The sequence below is a fragment of the Lissotriton vulgaris genome, chromosome 10 (assembly GCF_964263255.1).
Source record: "Lissotriton vulgaris chromosome 10, aLisVul1.2, whole genome shotgun sequence".
In the NCBI taxonomy this organism is placed as follows: domain Eukaryota; kingdom Metazoa; phylum Chordata; class Amphibia; order Caudata; family Salamandridae; genus Lissotriton; species Lissotriton vulgaris.
Genome location: NC_141698.1, coordinates 242,634,540 through 242,654,890, shown reverse-complemented (window position 1 = coordinate 242,654,890; position 20,351 = coordinate 242,634,540).

Here is a 20,351-nt window from a genome sequence, read left to right as displayed (position 1 = left end):
CAAGGACAGCTGTGACCAATTACTCCGATCAAGATGGAGTTGCATTGGGAAAAACACGGACTGGACGAGATATTTTAGGATGGCCGAGTGGGTTGAGCGTCCTGTTCTTAATAAGTTGGACTGGGCATGAGTCCGTTTCATAAACCGGGGGTGCAGGTGTCTAATCGCTGCTCGCTCCCGCGGTATTCGGTGTAGCCTACGGAGCCTCGACATGCCCATACAGCGGAGGCCATCTTGGAGTGGTCATCATCTTTCCAAATGTTTACGTATCCATACTTGAAATCCCAGTGGAAGTTAGAGACAATCACAAATTTAACAATTTGGCGGAAATATCCAATATATATTAGTATTGGAGGCCAAAGCGAGTGGCGCATTTTTTTGTAAATGTTTTCGCTTTAGCCCACGTAATGATGTGACATGGAAATAACGGTCATCATGAAGTGATCATTGACTAAGGGATGAAAGCATATGCTTTTCCTCTCATAGTAAATTGAATTTATATTTGCATGTTGTATTAAACATATATGAGGGGGATGAATTGTCAATAGTGGGCCAGACACTATGTGTCTTCCTGTGGCAAGGGACACATGTTCAATTAACCCCTTTGCCGCTTACAGTTGTGACGAGCCAACCCCTCTGTGCAGATGAGCTCATTTCAGGTTTGTTTTTGCATCTTTTGAAGGGACTCCAGGCATTCTTCCTGGGTCATTTTAGAATGTTTCTATGTTAAAAGGATGGAAAGATATAAGACCTCCTTATAACATTGGATGCCGATTTCTTGTTGGTGGACCCAACATCTTGAGAGATTCTTTCGGGTCAGCTCCCTGGGAATATTAATAGATTCTGCTTTTTGAATATAATATAAATACATGCTAGCATCTTTATGCTCCATCAAAGTTCGACATCAATGCAGAGCTGCCACAATTGTCAATTTGTTCAGATCTACACTGAAAAGGGCAATGTGGGCATATAAGTTAGAAAAATGATAGACTGTTCATCGGGGGTTATGCTTGCAGCCCCTAAGCTCCCAGAAGTTCTGTATGCTGGTAAAACCAGAGTCTGAGGCAAGGACAAGCATAGGAGGAGCAGCTGCCAGTTAAGGGTGTGAAGGGTGTGCAGAGTGGAGTGGGCAGAGACAGAGGAAAAGAACATACATGTTTTCTCTCGCTCGCTCACAAAAAAATTTACTGTAGAGGTCCCCGCCATCATTGTGCAGGCATAAGCTGCTGTTCATACGAGATGAAACAGAAGTAAAAGGTGGAGTCAGCAGTGTTGTTCTTACAGAGCAATGGGACTGGGGTTCAAAATCAAGAGAGGCTGGAGGCCGAAAGATACAGGACCATGCACCCTAGCATGTTAAGCAGCACATAGTGATAGTGGCTCTGTGTTGGCATATTTTTACTATTATATTAGGAATATGAGCAGTACTCTGACAAATTCAGTAGCACGCTTGTTTTATTGGCAGCGCACCGGCCTATTAAACAGCAGCTTCATTGGCAGCACTAGGAAAAACTGAGCACTACTCTCATGGGCATGAGCATCTAGAACACCCCGAGAGTGTGAGCTGCCTCCTAGCATATATGAGAAGTATCTTATTCTATTGTCCTCACCCAACTTTATGGAGCAGAGCCATGTTTGTGATCTTTGCATAGTGAAATCAAAATATCCCTTGGTTCTTCCACAAACGATAAAAAAGAGACCTGCTCACAATGGAATCACGAGTTCAAATGAACCCAATATTACAGCCCATATAATAGACACAAAGTATATACCATAAGGTCCAGAAATTATCCCAAAATATTATTTTTATTATTAGAAAACATATTTTCATATCACAGACATTTCATAAAAAATTCACCAGTACTTTATATCTCAAATTCATATAAAATTATAAAAACACTCAACAAACCTAATACATTTAATACACTAAAAACAACAGCACATCCCATAACATAGAGAGAGAAAAAGATAGACAATATGCTTTGTCGTTCAAAAGACATATCTGTTGGAACAATTTTATAACTACGCCTGGATACAATATTTTTTTGGGAGTATCTATGATCCAATTACTTCCACGGATTATGTGAACAATGCGTCAACACGTTTTGATGGTTCTACTGATGTCCCATCTTTTCAAGACAAATAATACAAGTCTCTCTGTTTTGCACTGTAATGTTGCCCTCGACATGAATCCTGTATAGAGCAAATACATATAAGTAAAATATTATACTGTAATAGATACATCATTGTTCAGTATAGAAACTAACATCAAATACACTCATGATTTGTACAAATTATTATACAATTTAAAAACCCAACAACATGTGCCCTTCTAATTATTGCAACAAAAAAAAAAGTTTTTAATGTGAAATCCATACATTAATGATATTAACCCCTGTCTATCAAATGGGCTGTGTTCAAATGTATCGATCCTGTCACAGTTATTCCCCATGTGCTTTCTCAAGGTATCCACAAAAATACGGATTTCATTTAATGGTAACACTTCAATTATGGTTATTGTTCCCCCCAAGCTCACCCCCAATAGTATGATTCATAATAGGTATTGGGCCAAACCTCAATATTTACCTCATTAAAAACTGTGGGTGCAGATAGTCACTTCATCAGCTTAATGCTCTTTTGACCAAGACTTCTGGTTATGCGTACATTGTTGCAAGTAATCTGAAAAAGAGCAGCCTCAATCAGCGTATCCCTTCTCAATATCACCCCATTGACAGATGGCTCTTGCATAGTACAAACCTAGTTGGACATCAAGAGAGCGCTGAGCGGGGACAATTCTGAAGTATTTACACTGAAGTAGGTCTGATACGTTGCTAATGATGAGGAGTTGGTTGTCTGTGCCATTTAAAAGCGACCTTGTGTATTTGGAAATTATTGGCAGTAATATGTTTTAATGATATTTGTGACATGGTGACAGAAAATCTTGTCAACGCCACAGATTATTAAACAGAAAACCAGAACTATTTGACGCACATGCTTTTTTTGATAGCACTCTTACAAACTAGGCATCATCATACCATTGTTGTCAACACCACAGCATATTGGAGGAGCACCATAGCTTTAATGAAAGACCTGTGAATATTTAAGCATCACATTGACGTCTTGGGACCTAGTGTGTTTGAGCAGCCCCATATGTACTTCTACATACATATGCTAATTTCCTCTTCAGCTCTGTCGCATTCTGGGAAGAACGGAATGGAAAACTTCAACACAGTCACAACACTTATGCCCAGATGTACAAAGCATTTGTGTCGAAATTGCGTTACTTTTTTAACACTGAACTGACTCAAAATCCATTTTTGGTATGGCCATTTGAGTTGCTTTGTTAAAAAAAAGAATGCCTTACATTATCTTGCATTAAGGATGAGGGCAACCCAATCGGCCCCAATTTGTGGCAATACTGTTTGGGAGAAGACCTGTATCTTGGACATCACACTGAGAAAGGAGTCAGGAAGTTGTTGCAGGAAAGCATTTTGTTGATTCTGCAAATTAAACCACCAACAACACAGAAAAAAGTAAGAATGTTCTTTAGGAATGGTGGGCTACTGTCACCGGTGGATAATGTACCCAATTATTCCCTGTTGGCCAAGCCTTTACTGAGGTTGACACACAAGGATGTGTTGGATCCGGTACCCTGGGATAACAATTGTATTGTTGCCTTCCTAGAGTTGAGAGAACGTCTCTGCCATACCCCAGCACTGGGAATGCATGATTACAACAAAGTGTTTTCACTTTTCTGTATTGAGAGGGAGGGCTGCACTCACTTAGTGCTTACACAGACACATGGAAGTGCCCGTAGACCTATGTCTTACTTTTCTGCCACCCTTGATCTAGCAGTTGCAGCGCTGCTTGCGTGACTCAAATCCATGGCTGCTGCTGGTGTCAGCATTGAATAGGAGTGACGGTATTGTATGGTTCATCCTCTAACTGTGTTTGTGCCCTATTCCATGGAGATCTTGTTGACGTGCACTCGTACTCAACTTGACAAACAGCCAGCTGACCCGGTATAAGCAGATCATACTCGCAGCCAAAAATGTCACATTGAAGAGATGCACTATTTTTAAACCTGCCACCTTGTTGCCCTTCTTGAGAGTGACAGTGATGATGGTGAGGTGGAACATGACCGTCTCAATGTGAGTGAACTGTGCACCAAGCCAAGACCAGATATACAAGATGAGCCATTGCCTGAGTCTGATTTCACATTATTTGCACATGGCTCATGATTGTGAGACCCTGAAGTAAATCTAAGAGCTGCCTATGCAGTTTTCATGGCTTCAAGGAATATTTTTAGCACTAGTGGCTGAATTAATTGCTCTTACATAAGCATGCTGTGTGGGGCGTGGCCTGGAGCCGTCGATGGTGGACGTGTGGTTTGCCAGCTCCGTCCTATGCCCTGAAAACCAGCTAATTATCCTGTGTTCCCCTGCCTGCAGCCCACCTGCTCCATACCCAGGCTGTCTCCGGGGGCAAGCGGCGTGTAACGGTGCCACGTAGCCCCTCTGGGACCGCTCCTGTGGAGAGCTCCGGCGACGGAGCCTGTTGTGGCCTGCGGATCGAGGCGAAGCCCCGGCCTCAAGTGACCGGCCTGGCCGGCCTACCCCCAGCCTCCTTCGCGATCCAATCGGGACCCGGGATCGGACTTCCACCGCTCTACTTGCCGGTGCCACAGGGTGCGATACGGAGTCCTCACCCCCACTGAGGCTCCGCTGCCCCCCCCCGCTCTGCTGCTTCATCGCAGGTCGCCTGCACTGTTACGCGGCAACCTCCGGGACGCGGGAGCACCTCCGTGCCGCCCCCCCCGCCCGCCCACGAAGTTGGTGTGCCACCGGCATTCCGCCGCAGGGCCGAGACCCACAGAGCGGGCGGCGCGCACTACCCACTGCCAACGCCGAGGACCCAGCTTCGTCCTGCACAGGCTACCTGCGTTAAACAACGGCTCGGCAAGACATGGTCAAAACCCTGGCGCCATCTTGCCACCACGTCAGGGCTTGGTGAACCACACGGGCCCTAGCAGTCTCGCCACTCTTACCAAGGAGCCGCCAGCCAGAGGCCCAGAGACGGTCAATCGACACGGAGCAGCACACAGTGGAGACCCACAGGCCTCAGGTACAGGGACCAGAAGAGGGGTGGTGAGCCTCGCGCTCTGGCGCCTTCTCACAGCGCTGCAGCCCGGACCCTTCCGCGCTTCCAACAGCCACGACAAGATCGCTCTGCAGTGGCCTGGTCCCCACCACCCCTTCCCCCCTACCACCTCCACGGACATGGGGTTGTACCTGCATATAGACACGCCGGTGGCACGCCGACCCACCCCACGTTGGCGCCTCGTCAAGATAACCTACGCTACCCCTACCAGCCCTGAGGCCTTCGCTACACCCACCCCTGCCCAATACTTAGTGGTCAGTCCAACACCACTGCCGAACGCTCAGAGAGACGGCGGCGGGCTGCTACATCCACTACAGCGCCACCCTGCTAACAAGATCCATGGGCAGAAACAGGGGCAAACCTCAGGACCAGGGCGCCCGAACGGACGTACAGTCCACGGGCTCCGAAGACCCACTGGCCTCTTCCAATATGGACATCATCCCGCCGACCGGTAAGGGATCGCAAGACGCCAAGCTAGATCTGATCCTGAATGAAATACGCGCGACGCGCGAAGCGCTAGAATCGCGCATAGACAATATGGCGACCGGCCTGTCCCTACTCAAGGCGGACCATAACAAGTTGGCGGATCGAGTGGCAGAGCAAAAAATAGCGCTGGATGACCTTATACCGCAGCAGACGGAACACTCCACGAAATTAGAGAACGTAGAGAAGCAACTGAAGCAACTGTGGGGTAGAGTGGACGATGCGGAAGGACGTGCCCGCCGCAACAACGTCCGCATCCTGGGTATTCCGGAAAGAAGCGAGAGGAGAGACCCCACTCAGTTTGTGGAGGATTGGCTAAGGAAGCTGGTGGGCCGGAGAGACCTCACCGCCCTCTACAGTGTGGAAAGGGCCCACAGGATGCCATCGCGACCCCCCCAACCGGGGGCACCCCCTCGCCCCCTGATCGCTCGCCTCCTCCACTTCAGAGACCGAGACACTGTCCTGCGGGCGGCCAGGGAAGAAGCGCCAATACGCTTCGAGGACAGGAATATCTCGGTCTACCCTGATTTCACGCCCACTGTGCAGCGGGCCAGGTCCAACTTCATGGGGGTGAAACGCAAATTGCGGGACCGGAACATGAAACATGCACTTTTGTTCCCTGCTCGGCTCAAAATCCTACATAACAACAGGTCCCACTTTTTCGACTCGCCTGAGGAGGCGGCGGAATGGATGGAGGTCACCCTGACCCCGCCGGCATCACAGGACCCATTCACAGACCACCACAGTGACGCCTGCAGGGACTCGCCAGACCGACGGAACGACACTCACGGCTCCGGACATCAATCACCCCGCGGAACATCGGCGACGACGCATTCACCCGGACGCCAGGCAGCAGGCCGAACGTCATCATCCCCGCATCAGCGTCTAACGGAGGAGGCACTGGCCGCCCATGACGCCGGGGCAACCGGAGACAGACTCACCGTCACCACTGACACCCACACTGAGGTGACTGGTTCAGTTGACAGCTTGCAGCTCTTCCCGAAGATCACGGCCCAGATGGCAGAAGAGTTCTGAACCACGACATGATTACTCCTCTCCAGGTGGTAACGTATGACTACTCCCCTCCTTCACATATGGTGGGTTGTGTGTGCAGGGGCCCATTGTATTGTGGGCTACCATGCCCACGTAGACAGTTCAGTGCCAATCGACGGAGGCCTTCCACCCCCGGTATGCACACGTACTTGACTGTTCTGTGCCCACGTTGGGCGCCATGGTTTGGCTCCTGGGTATGTTGGCTCAGGGACCTTTTTGTTCAGGGGTTACTTGGTTGCGAGACACTCTCATTTTTTAGCACAGCAAGACATGTGGGGTCACCCAATTGTTTCACATTGCCGCACCACACGGATGGGAATGGGACCTCTTAACAATTACCAGTTGTGCACCTGTAATGTGCGTGGCATGGGGTCGGTGCATAAACGACATAGAATCCTTGCACAACTCAACCGAAGGGGGACACAGATTGCTTGCCTGCAAGAGACACATTTGAACGCTGCTGAAGCGGTGAAATTGCGGAAGAAATGGAGAGGGCAGCTCTATGCTACCTCATACTCTGCATTCTCAAGGGGGGCGGCAATTTGGATCCGTGGCTCTCTTCCCTTCCAACTGCTGGAGCAACGGATTGATCAAGAGGGTCGCTATGTATTTGTACGGGGACTGCTAGATGGGGAGGCGGTTGTCATTGGATGTCTGTACTCACCTAATACGAATCAGTCGGACTTTTTGCTCACTGTCAACGGGGTGCTTGCGGATTGGGCTGAACTTCACTGGATTATCGGGGGTGATTTCAATGCTGTACTTGATGTTTTGCTAGATAGATCACATCCCCCCTTACAGGCTACCGAGAGCAGGAAACAGGCTGATGCGCTTGCGAGTTGGGCTGAGGGCTGGGATTTGGCAGATGCGTGGCGTAGCATACACCCTATGGAAAGGGAATACACCTTTTTCTCCCCTCCCCACCAGCTTCACACCAGAATCGATCATGTTTTCTGCTCCCGCTCCCTTACAGCACTGATCGTCCAGACCCAACACATGGGGAAAACACTATCTGACCATAACCCCGTGGAAATTACATGGCAGTGGGGTAGGAGGCTGGCTCCCATTCCGACTTGGCGATTGATCCCTGATCTCCTCGAGGACTCGGTCTTCCGGTCCTCACTGTCCGACACTATAGATACCTACTTCTCCACGAACGCAGGCACGGCCAGCTCCCGGCAGATAGAATGGGACACTTTCAAAGTCTGTCTTAGGGGGGCTGCTATGACTATTAGGGTGGGAAGGAAGCGGGAGGTGATCAGCTAACTGAAGGTGGTGGAGGGTTCACTTGCATCCCTAGAGAACGAGGCAGCGGGCACCAATGCTCCCTTTACACCACTGCAAGAGGCACACATTAGGCACGCGGAGCTACTGGAAGAACTGCGGGTTATAGACTACAGGGAATACACAAACATACAGCATACGCAAGCTGACCGAGCCGGTCCCCTGCTCGCCCGCATCCTACGGGACTCCCCGATTAGCCAACCCATTCTGAGGGTCTTGGACCAATCTGGCCGGCCGGCTACCACCCAAATAGGGATCAATACGGCGTTTAAGGACTATTACACCACGCTATATGGTCCCCCACAGCCCCTGTCAGAACCCGCACTTGTGGCCTTCTTGGAGGATGTGGACCTCCCGCAACTTACCGCCGATCAGCACAAGGACTTGAAGCGTGCTATCTCAGTGGCGGAAATCAGGCAGGCGATAAGAGCCCTTCCGAAGGGTAAGGCCCCTGGAACGGATGGCCTACCGGTGGAATTCTACGCCACATACATGGACCTCCTGGCCCCACGGCTGCACACTGTTTATCTGGAAGCCCTACGTACAACCTCTCTACCGCAATCATCCATGCAAGCACTGATCACGTCCCTCTTGAAACCGGCCAAAGATGGGCTGCGGATGGCCGATTACAGACCCCTGTCCCTTCTCAATACTGATTCTAAAATATTGAGCAAGGTGCTGGCGTCGAGGCTCGTGCAATACGTACCTCAGCTGGTCCACCCGGACCAATGCGGCTTTGTGACGGGCCGTAATACGGCCATGAACCTTAGGCGCTTGGCCCAGCTCATGCTCGGAGACAATATAGACACGGGCTCCGAAGGATGCATTTCTCTGGACTTGAAACAGGCTTTTGATTCCTTGAGGTGGGACTATATGTTTGCCACCCTGTCGAAATTCGGGATACCTCCCGAATTCCTCGCTTGGGTTAGATTGCTGTACACCATCCCCACGGCCAGGGTACGCACCTCCAATCAAATCTCAGGCCCCATAGCCATAGCCAGAGGCACCAGACAGGGCTGCCCGCTCTCCCCTCTCCTCTTCGTCCTTGCCCTCGAGCCGTTGCTCTGTAGACTTAGGCTGATGGCCCCTCATTATGGCATCCAGCGGCATGGTACGGACCACATTGTGTCTGCGTACGCGGATGATATCATATTATATCTCCGGGACCTGAGGGGCGATCTGCGCCCAGTTTCCCAGGTTTTCGAGGATTTTAGAGAAATCTCTGGCCTCACCATCAGCGAGTCTAAGTCCTACGGGTTCACCTTTGCAGCTGCGGGCGAGTCGGCCCCCCTGCCTTTTGCCCCTCATGAGTTCCAGATGGCGGACACTACATTCTGATACCTTGGGATACAAGTATACAGAGAGGCGAGCTTGATGATAGACGGCAACCTGGGGAGGGCCATTAGAACGCTGAAATCACAAATTCAGTTTTGGCTAACATTGCCGCTCTCCATACCTGGCAGAGTGGCAAAATCCAAAATGGTGATGCTCCCCCGTCTTATCTACTACTTCACCAATCTGCCGTTCCAGATCCCAGCGGCGATATTTAAAACCCTCGACTCCCTACTTACCGAACTGGTGTGGGGACATGGCCGCAGGCGCATAGGTCTTGCCAAGTTGCAGCTCCCCTCCAACTCCGGAGGCATGGGCTTACCGGACTTCAGGGCGTATAATTATGCATGTCAGCTACAATGGCTGGCTTACTGGGTGGCAGGCCGCAATCTTCATGAAATTAATATATCAAAGGACGACCATGCTAGGGGGAGAGTGCACATCTTGCTCCTACCTGGCTCGGATCTACCTAGACACGCCCCGCCACTTCTCAAACTGGCGATCACAACCTGGCGGAGGGCATTGAAATACACGTCCCCCGGGACACCTTATGCCCCCACGATTCCACTCTTGGGCATACCACTAGGCTCGCGCACACTCACGACGACCCTACTTGAGCCCTGGCATGACGCAGGGGTGACACACGTGGGTGACCTGTTTGCGGAGGGACACTTATTGTCTTTCGAAGACTTCAGAACCACGCAAGGCATCCCCAGCGGCTCCTTCCTCCTACACGCCGGACTCCGACACTATATCTCAGGCAAATGGTCGCCTGACGGGCGGGAACCTGTTACGAACCCCCTCGTCACTATGCTCTACCTCATGGGAACGGGCGGCCATCTGACCAAGTGGCTCACGACTAGCATTAAATCGGGGAGGGCACTTACACTGTCACCACTACGGGCGACATGGGAAGCGGATATTGGTAGGCCACTGCGAGACAAGGAGTGGGAGCGCATACTTCAGTTCCCCAGGAAGGTAGCGAGAAACCCCAAATACAAGTTCATCCAACTGATGTTACTGCATAGAGCCTACCTGACGCCACACCGCCTACATGTGATGTTCCCTGCATCCAAGAGCAACTGCCCCCGATGCGACGCAGACGACGCATCACTGATACATATGCTGTGGCAATGCCCCAAATTAGGGTATTTCTGGAACACTGTCCATGATTCACTTGAGAAGGCTGGTACACTGCCCCGGTCTCCTGCACTGGAACATGCACTTCTAGGCCTGGGGCCGACGACCCGCACCAGAACCGTGGCGGTGCGCTTCTCAGACCTGGCCCTGTTGCTGGCGAAGCGTGCCATCACGATTCGATGGAAATCATCTAAACCGCCCAACCCTGACCTATGGCGGGCGGAAGTGGTGCGCTGGGGTAAGGCTGAAGGTGAGGCACTACAGAGGGAGGAGAGTAGGGGCCTCCGCAAAACACCAATCTCACTGGAATGGTTTGACACTTTGGGGGTCTTTGAGGCTGGCAATGACGAAGATGAAGAGGATATTAGTGAATAGCCACTCGGGGTGCTGCTATGCCCCGACTCACTCTCCCATACATTGCCACGGCCACTGCCTACGGTGCACTGCGATGGGGTACGGGCAGCCCCGACCCATCGACCAATCACATTACCCACCCTACCTGTGTGTTAACCTACACTATGTATCAATACATTGGGTGTGACCCACGTATCAATATTTCAATCATGTGCTTGTTTAGAGAGTGACGGGTGGGATTTTCTTTTTTAGGGGTGGAGGGTGGGATCGGGTGTGAACGGGATTGTTAGTTTGTTCTGGTTCATCGACAAAATGAAAAAATCGAATTCACTATGTTTCTATATATGCTCTGAGCGAACGCATACTTGTAACACCGAGATTAACATTGAACTTGTATGTGCGAAACTGTATGCTGTTATTGCTCTCACACTATGCTAATAAACAGATTTAAAAAAAAAAACATAAGCATGCTGTGTCTCAGACGAGCAGCGAGTGACTGTTTTCACTGACAGTCAGTATGGCTTTAGTGTTGTTCACAGTTTTCGACAGTTATGGTCCCAGAGAGGGTTTATGACCTCTTCTGGATCACTTATCGGAAACAGAGAACACATACAAAAGCTTCTTCATGCATTGCCACTGCCTGCTGAGTTGCAGTCGTAAAATCTGCTCCTCATTGTAAGGGGGATGATTATGTGATTATTGGCAACAGATATGCTAATGAGGCTGCAAAGTATTGTGCTCATAGGGCTTGCATCTTTAACAGTGAGTATAGAAATGAAGGAACAGATGAGACCAACTGCAGCCTTTTGCTAACTGCTGACATGGGAGGAGGTCTAGAGGCTTCAGGAAGAAGTGTCTGAGACAGAACAGCAGAGTTGGATTAAGGCAGGTTTCAGGAGTTAGACGACCTGTGTTTTCTAACAGTCTGCTGTCACTGCTGCATTATCATGATCCAACTCATGTAGGGAGAGATGCCATGGTCAGATTATTTCAACCGACCTGGTTTAGTCCTAAGTGTAGATTGATGGTTGAAGCACTATGTCAAAGATGTGTTGTCTGTCAACAGAACAATGTTGGGTAAAGAACTGCAGTAACAGTGAACCACATAGGAATATCAGGTGGTCCCGTCAACAGGATGCAGTTGGATTTCATTAAACTGCCTGTGTGCAATGGGTTGACATATGTCCTAATTAATCTGTGCATATTTTCACAATGGGCGGAGGCATTCCCGACCACGAGGATTGACAGTCTCACAGTAGCAAAGTTTGTTTTGAGGGAGTTAAAGCCTGGGCTTGGCTTTCCAGAGTCTCTGGAATAAGACCAGGAAACGCATTTCTGCAATGAAATTTTGAGAATGTAATGTGCAGTTTTACAAGTAGGTCAGAGACTGCATTGTAATTATAGATATCCTGCTTCAGGTCTAGTGGAACACATCAATGGAACATTGAAATTGACGATTGAAAAAGTGTGTTTTTCATGTATCTGAAGTGGCCTGATGCTTTGCCTCTTGTGCTGATGAGTCTTCACAGCACACCCAATCAGAGGACATTATTGTCATCATGGGCAGAGCTTTGAGATTGCCAGCTGTTCCTGCAAACACAATTGTGAACATTTCAGATGGCATTAATCTTGATAACTGCAAAGGACTGTTTGATGTGGTACACTCTGTGTCTCATCAGGTTGAAGGCGCCATATCCTGCCTCATCAAGAGCAGTGTCATGACCTTAGTACTGACTGGGACCTGGGTCTTGGTGAAGAAGTATGTAGGAAAGAGTTGTATGTAGCCCCCCTAGGGTGGTCCTTTCTAGGTGATTTTGGTCACAAACCCCTGCTGTGTAGTGTGGAGATCTCACCAACTGGGTGCCTACTGCTCACACTTGCTGAGTTACGTGTCCCCTTGATGATGGAACAGCACCTCTCCAGTGCTGGTGAGGGTGGAGAGATCACAGGAGCAGGCAAGTCAAGCTGTAGGGTACCAGCAAGAGTCTGAGATAGCTCCTGTTCGACATGTGGGGGGTCATGAGGAGTCGATAGCTGTAGCAGAAGTGGGAGAGTTTTGTCCCGTAAGGATGACTGAGTTAGACTCAGACCATGAAGAAGGGCCTAGTGCTATAGAACAATGAGTGACAGCCGGAGAACGTTGGCTGAGAAGGTGGGAAACTGAATCCATAAGGAGACGGTGGGCTCCAGACTATACCGGGGGACACTGATGATTCTGATTTGAGTGACCAAGGAGGTGAACGGATTGCTCCCAGAAGATCAAAATGAGCTAGAGTACCCTGTCGGAGGTATGCGTCCCCTGAATGGACTTACTTTGCCACAAGTGGCAGAGGGAGAGAGTTCTAGGAATACTGTGAGAACAGTGCAGATTCATTTGAACCTCCTTGAACTGAACAATTTTTTGTACTATGATTTGGATTTATAGTATCATCAAAAGAGTGTGGGGCATATTTACAATGGCTTTGAGCTACTAGATGTTGCGGTGGTGCAATGCCCTGCTCCATATTTACAATGCGGCGCTTAGCTACTTTGCGTGGCTTAACATTGTAAATATCGTACCCTTTCATGCAGTTTTCTGGATCAAAGGGGCGTGCAATGGGTGTTGTTATCACCATTCCGGAGCAACACTCATTTCTTTTCAACGCTTCCCCAGAAATACAACGATTTGTATATCTGAGGCAACGCCAAAACTAACACCATTTAAAAGCCGGTACTAGAGTGGCACCACAAGGAAAAACACTTTTATTTCATTTCTCTATGCTTTATGCTACTGAGGTTAATCTTTATCTGATGACTTGGTCTGCCAGTAGTGATTCTGTATTTTTTTTTTTTTTTTAAATCCTCATATTGCGAAAAAATTTATGTATTTTGGAAAGTTTGATTTCTACCTCTGAAGCTTTCCTTTTTGTACCGTCACTGCCCAATGGTCTCTCTATACTTGGGAGTTTTCCCTTGTCTTGCTTAATCAGAGGAGAACCTTTTCCATTTACATATTAACATATCTGTAGTCGAGAGGGAGGGAGCTAGCCACCTTGGCTACTTCTATGAGTATCATACTCATAACACAGAATACGCTTTCGCATTAATCATAGGACAGTGTGTTACGCCCGATCCTCGGAGATCAGATGTTTCTCCATGATTTCCCAATACTTGAACCTCTTGCTAATTTTTCCCCTTCTGTCTAATTTATTTATTTTGATAGCTGAGTTTAACCACTCTACATGTGTCGGGGGAAGAGGACCTATCCACTTAATGCAGATCTCCCTTCTAGCTATCACCATTAGTACAAAGAGTAATTTTGCTTCCATTACTGTTAGTTTAGCTACCCCCGTTGTGTTATCAATCCCGAAGAGAATAAGAGTTGTACTTACATTTAGATGTTTTTGAAATATTGAGTTCAACGTCTTACCAACTCCTTCCCAAAATGTTCTCAAAGATGGGCAACTCCAGAACATATGGACGTCATCCGCCTTCTCTTCCCCACATTTAGGGCATTTTTTGATTCCCGCATTTTTAAATTTTGAAAGCTTTTTCGGTGTCCAATAGGCTCTATGCAGGGTGTACAGATGATTTCTTTTTAGTGCCGCTGTTTTTAATGTTGACCAACATTTTTCTATGGAGTCTTCCCATATGTTTATTATATCTTCCGAAGCTAGGTCTTTTCCCCAGATTTGTTCTGCCATCTGGGAGCTTTCCTCTTCATTGTCTATAAAAGACCAATACCATTTTGCTACCTCCTTCTTCATGGGTAAGATTTTTATCATTTCTTTTTCTACGGTTTTGTTTTCTTTATCATACTTTGGTAGTGTCTTTGCCCAACTGTTTAGTTGATAAAATTTGAATTTTGATATTCTTCTATTAGAGATCTTATTCAGTTCTTCCCATGATAATAATGTTGTTCCATTCAAAAGTTGACCCCAATATTCGATGTTACATTGTTTTAAGGGGGCCTACTGCTCACACTTGCTGAGTTACGTGTCCCCTTGATGATGGAACAGCACCTCTCCAGTGCTGGTGAGGGTGGAGAGATCACAGGAGCAGGCAAGTCAAGCTGTAGGGTACCAGCAAGAGTCTGAGATAGCTCCTGTTCGACATGTGGGGGGTCATGAGGAGTCGATAGCTGTAGCAGAAGTGGGAGAGTTTTGTCCCATAAGGATGACTGAGTTAGACTCAGACCATGAAGAAGGGCCTAGTGCTATAGAACAATGAGTGACAGCCGGAGAACGTTGGCTGAGAAGGTGGGAAACTGAATCCATAAGGAGACGGTGGGCTCCAGACTATACCGGGGGACACTGATGATTCTGATTTGAGTGACCAAGGAGGTGAACGGATTGCTCCCAGAAGATCAAAATGAGCTAGAGTACCCTGTCGGAGGTATGCGTCCCCTGAATGGACTTACTTTGCCACAAGTGGCAGAGGGAGAGAGTTCTAGGAATACTGTGAGAACAGTGCAGATTCATTTGAACCTCCTTGAACTGAACAATTTTTTGTACTATGATTTGGATTTATAGTATCATCAAAAGAGTGTGGGGCATATTTACAATGGCTTTGAGCTACTAGATGTTGCGGTGGTGCAATGCCCTGCTCCATATTTACAATGCGGCGCTTAGCTACTTTGCGTGGCTTAACATTGTAAATATCGTACCCTTTCATGCAGTTTTCTGGATCAAAGGGGCGTGCAATGGGTGTTGTTATCACCATTCCGGAGCAACACTCATTTCTTTTCAACGCTTCCCCAGAAATACAACGATTTGTATATCTGAGGCAACGCCAAAACTAACACCATTTAAAAGCCGGTACTAGAGTGGCACCACAAGGAAAAACACTTTTATTTCATTTCTCTATGCTTTATGCTACTGAGGTTAATCTTTATCTGATGACTTGGTCTGCCAGTAGTGATTCTGTATTTTTACAATATTTTCCTGAGACTTGTATGCATCAGTTTGGCTGTGAATTTGTAATAAACCAACATTTTATCCCACTTTTTGACTTTTGGGTAATCACTGTACAGCCAAATGGGTTACACTGTAATTTGAACTTTTGGATATTGTTATCTCCTTTTTATTTCTCAGGCACCTAAAAAGGTCAGTCGGAGGAAAATGTGCTATTCGGCTCAGTGCTCTGGACTGTCAATTTTTTATTTACACTAATAGTGAATAATGTATATATATTATATTTTTCACTAATAGAGTAACAAAAAGTGGAGTTCAGATAGCTGAAACTTGACCTTCCCTTGCAGCTGAGGTAAGTAAAAAATGTCTTTAGATGTATGTTGCGTGCCTGCTTGCAGATAAGAGCAATGTTTATGTGAGAGAGTGTGTGAAAGTGTGAATGTGTGTGTATATGTAACCAAGTATGTGTGAGTGAAAGGGAATGTCAAAGGACATGTGATGTCACTTTCCTACCCTTGGCATTTTGTTCAATTGACGTCCATGTTGTTGCCATGGTGGGAATGTTATAATAAATAAGGTATGTGCAATGTTTGAAGTGGGTCTGGACGGCTATTAGGTTGCTTCATCTGCTAATGTAGTTGTCGTCATTTTGATGTTATATATAAATATTACTATACATATTCATGCTAATGATAACGATATAAAAATTCTGCCACATTTGTTTCTACTATTGCTATTGCTGCCACTATTAACGAAGGTGGTGAACATGATAATATGAACACTAATATCAGTAAAATATTAATAAAATAGCAAAACAACGAGAACAAAAGCAACAGCAATAGTAATTGTATTTAAACTCATTAGCGCTTTACTCAGTTTCCTCTTGAATATACAGCAAATGATCGCACATGCATATCTGTAATTAGAAGACAGCACGAACGGGTAAGCATCTTACAAATAATTCAACTTGTCACATTACTCTCAGACGGCCTACTGTTAATCCTCCTCAGTGACGTAAACAATCGGCAGCAATAATCACAGATCAATAGCTTGAGAAGCACAGGGTCTAATTGCCTGTGAGATCCTGTGGGAGCTAAAAGAACAAATGAACGAGAAATGGGCTCATTAGCTGCAGGGGTTTGATCTTCTGCTCTGGAAGGTCTGCTAATTAGGCCTTGGCCATAAAAAATGCATCAACGCCTCTGAGCGTCATGGTGAAAACTGTTATCAGCCCAGGAGTGTCACCGGTGATTTAGTGATTGAGTAATCTTAGCAGCGAGCCAGAGTTTCTCTTCGAGGTGTTTATGTTGTTGGCCCTGTTTGTGTGGTTTGGCCCTCTGGCAGCAACCTCTTAACCCCTTCGCTGCTAGGCCTCTCCCCTCCAACGCCCCCCACCCGTGCTAAGCCTTTTTTTGGCAGTTTGGGGTAGTTTGCACTTAGGACCCTGTAACAGTTTGACCACATAAGGTATCCACGCCAAATTTGCGTCCTTTTTATCCAACATCATGGGAATTCTAAAGGTGCCCAGGGCTTGTGGATTCTCCTTGAGGGGACCTAGAAAGTAGCAAAAATACAGCTACATTTTGTTTTTGGGGGGAAAATGGGAAAAAAGCGCTGCAAATGAAAACGTCTGATTTTTTCCCTGCAAATGGTATCAAAAAAGGGTTTGTGTGTCTGAAATCATCATTTTCCCAGCTTTTAGAAAATTACAGACTTTTGTCAGAAAACACATTTTTTGTACACAGTTTTGGCATTTTACCAGGATATTGCCTATTTTTCTGCTTTCAACCTTCTTCCAGTTATTGGTAGAAATAGGTATGAAAGAAATAATGGATCCTGGAAATCTATACATTTAACAAACGTAGACAACATTCTGAATTCAGCAAGGGGTCATTTGTGTAGATCCTTCAAGGTTTCATTATGGAAACTAACAGTTAAATATTGGAAAAATTGAAAATTTGTTTTAAAAAAACAGCCATTTGTGTCACCGTTTTCACCTGTAACTTCTTCTAATTATGATAGCCCTTTGAAAGCAATATACCGTTACATCTGCTGGACCTTTCTGGTTGTGGGGATATATAGGACTTGTAGGTTCACCAAGAACCTGACGAACCCATAGCCAATAACTGAGCAGTGTCTTGCAATGGTTTTTTATTATGTACCGGGTATATAGCCATTATTCTGGGAAAATGTATACATGGAAAAATAGGTATGAAAGACACCTATGTATTTCTGAAATGATAACAAAATATAGAGTTTAGAAACAGTAGATATCAGCACATTTCCGAATTTGGGAGTACCCATACTAGCATGAGAAGTATAGGTCATTTTTCAAAATGACTTCTTTTTACACATTGTCTTTCATTTGGAAGGCAGAAATGCATCAAAAGTCAGTAGCTAATAACAATTGCTCTACAATTCTGTATTACCCTAAGTCTCCCAATAAAAATGGTACCTCACTTGTGTGGGTAGGCCTAGTGCCCACGACAGGAAACGGCTCAAAACGCAAAGTGGACACACCACATTTTCCCAATGAAAAATGAACCTTTTTTTGCAAAGTGCCTAGCTGAAGTTTTTGAACCCTAGCTCTGCCGGCACCTAGGGAAAACTAGCAAACCTATACATTTTTGAAAACAAGACACCAAGGGGAATTCAGTATGAGATGCCTTGACTGGCTCTCACCAAGTTCTATTACCAAGAATCCCTTGCAAACCTAAAAATGTATTAAAAAACCTCGTTTTCCTCACGTTTCTGTAATGGAAAGTCCTAGAACCTGCATTGATCCACAAAATTCCACACACCCGGCGTTTGCCAAAGTCTTCTGAGAAAAATGGTACCTCACTTGTGTGGGTGGGCCTAGTGCCCGCGACAGGAAACGGCCCAAAATGCAACGTAGACACACCACATTTTCACAGTGAAAAATTACCCGTTTTATGCAAAGGGCCTAGCTGTAGTTTTTCAACCCTAGCTCTGCTGGCACCTAGGGAAACCTAGCAAACCTATATATTTTTGAGAACTAGACCCCCGGGGGAATACATTATGGGGTGACTTGACTGGCTCTCACCAGGTTCTGTTACCCAGAATCCCTTGCAAATCTAGAAATGTGTCCAAAAAAACACATTTTCCTCACTTTTCTGTGGTGGAAAGTTCTGGAATCTGCGTGGATCCAAAAAATTCCAACCACCCAGCCTTCCCCAAAGTCTTTCAAGAAACATTGTACCTCACTAGTGTGGGTATGCCTAGTTCCCGTGACAGGAAATGGCCCAAAATGCAAAGTCTACACACCACATTTTCACAGTGAAAAATTACCCTTTTTTTGAAAAGTGCCTAGCTGAAGTTTTTTAACACTAGCTCTGCTGCAACCTAGGGAAACTTAGCAAACCTATACATTTTTTAGAACTAGACACCCAGGGGAATCCAGGATGGGGTGACTGGACTGGCTCTCACCAGGTTATGTTACCCAGAATCCCTTGCAAACCAAAACAATAGTCAAAAAAACACATTTTCTGACATTTCTTTGGTGGAAAGTTTTGGAACCTGCATGGATCCACAAAATGCCACACACCCCGAATTCCCCAAAGTGGAATGGTACCTCACTTGTGTGGGTAGACCTAGTGCCCATGACAGGAAACGGCCCAAAACGCAATGTGGACACACCACATTTTCACAGTGAAAAATTGCCCTTTTTTTGCAAAGTGCCTAGCTGTAGTTTTTCTTAACCCTAGCTCTGCCGGCACCTAGGAAAAACTAGCAAACCTATACATTTTTTAAAACTAGACACCAAGGAGAATCAAGGAAGGGGTGACTTGACTGGCTCTCACCAGGTTCTGTTACCCAGAATCCCTTGCAAACGTAAAAAATTGTTCACAAAAACAAATTTTCCTCATATTTCTGTGGTGGGAAGTTCTGGAATCTACGTGGATCCCCAAAAATCCACACACCCCACATTCCCCAAAGTCTTCTGAGAAAAATGGTACCTCACTTGTGTGGGTAGGCCTAGTGCCCATGACAGGAAACGGCGCAAAACGCAATGTGGACACACCACATTTTCACAATGAAAAATGACCCTATTTTGCAAAGTGCCTAGCTGTAGTTTGTTAACCCTAGCTCTGCCGGCACCTAGGGAAACCTAGCAAACCTATACATTTTTAAAAACTAGACACCCAGGGGAATTCAGGATGTGGTGACTTGACTGGCTTTCACCAGGTTTTGTTACCCAGAATCTCTGGTAAACCTAAAAATGTGTGAAAAAAACACATTTTCCTCACATTTCTGTGGTGGAAAGTTCTGGAATTTGCATGGATCCACAAAATTCCACCCACCCCGTGTCCCCCAAAGTCTTCAGAGAAAAATGGTACCTTACTTGTGTGGGTAGATCAAGGGCCCGCGACAGGCAAGGGCCCAAAACCTATTGAGGCAACATCAAAATTACCGCTCACAAACCAACCTGGTTTTGCAAGTGGGGTCCCATGAGTTTTTGGCCCAGGGCTCGGCGGTCATCCAGGTAACCTGCCAAACCCACACATTTCTAGAAACTAGATACCCAGGGGATTCCAGTGAGGTATGGCTTGTGTGGGTCCCTCAACATTCTCCTACTCAGAATCCCATGCAAACCTCAAATTTTGCTGAAAAAATAACTCTTTTCTCAAATTT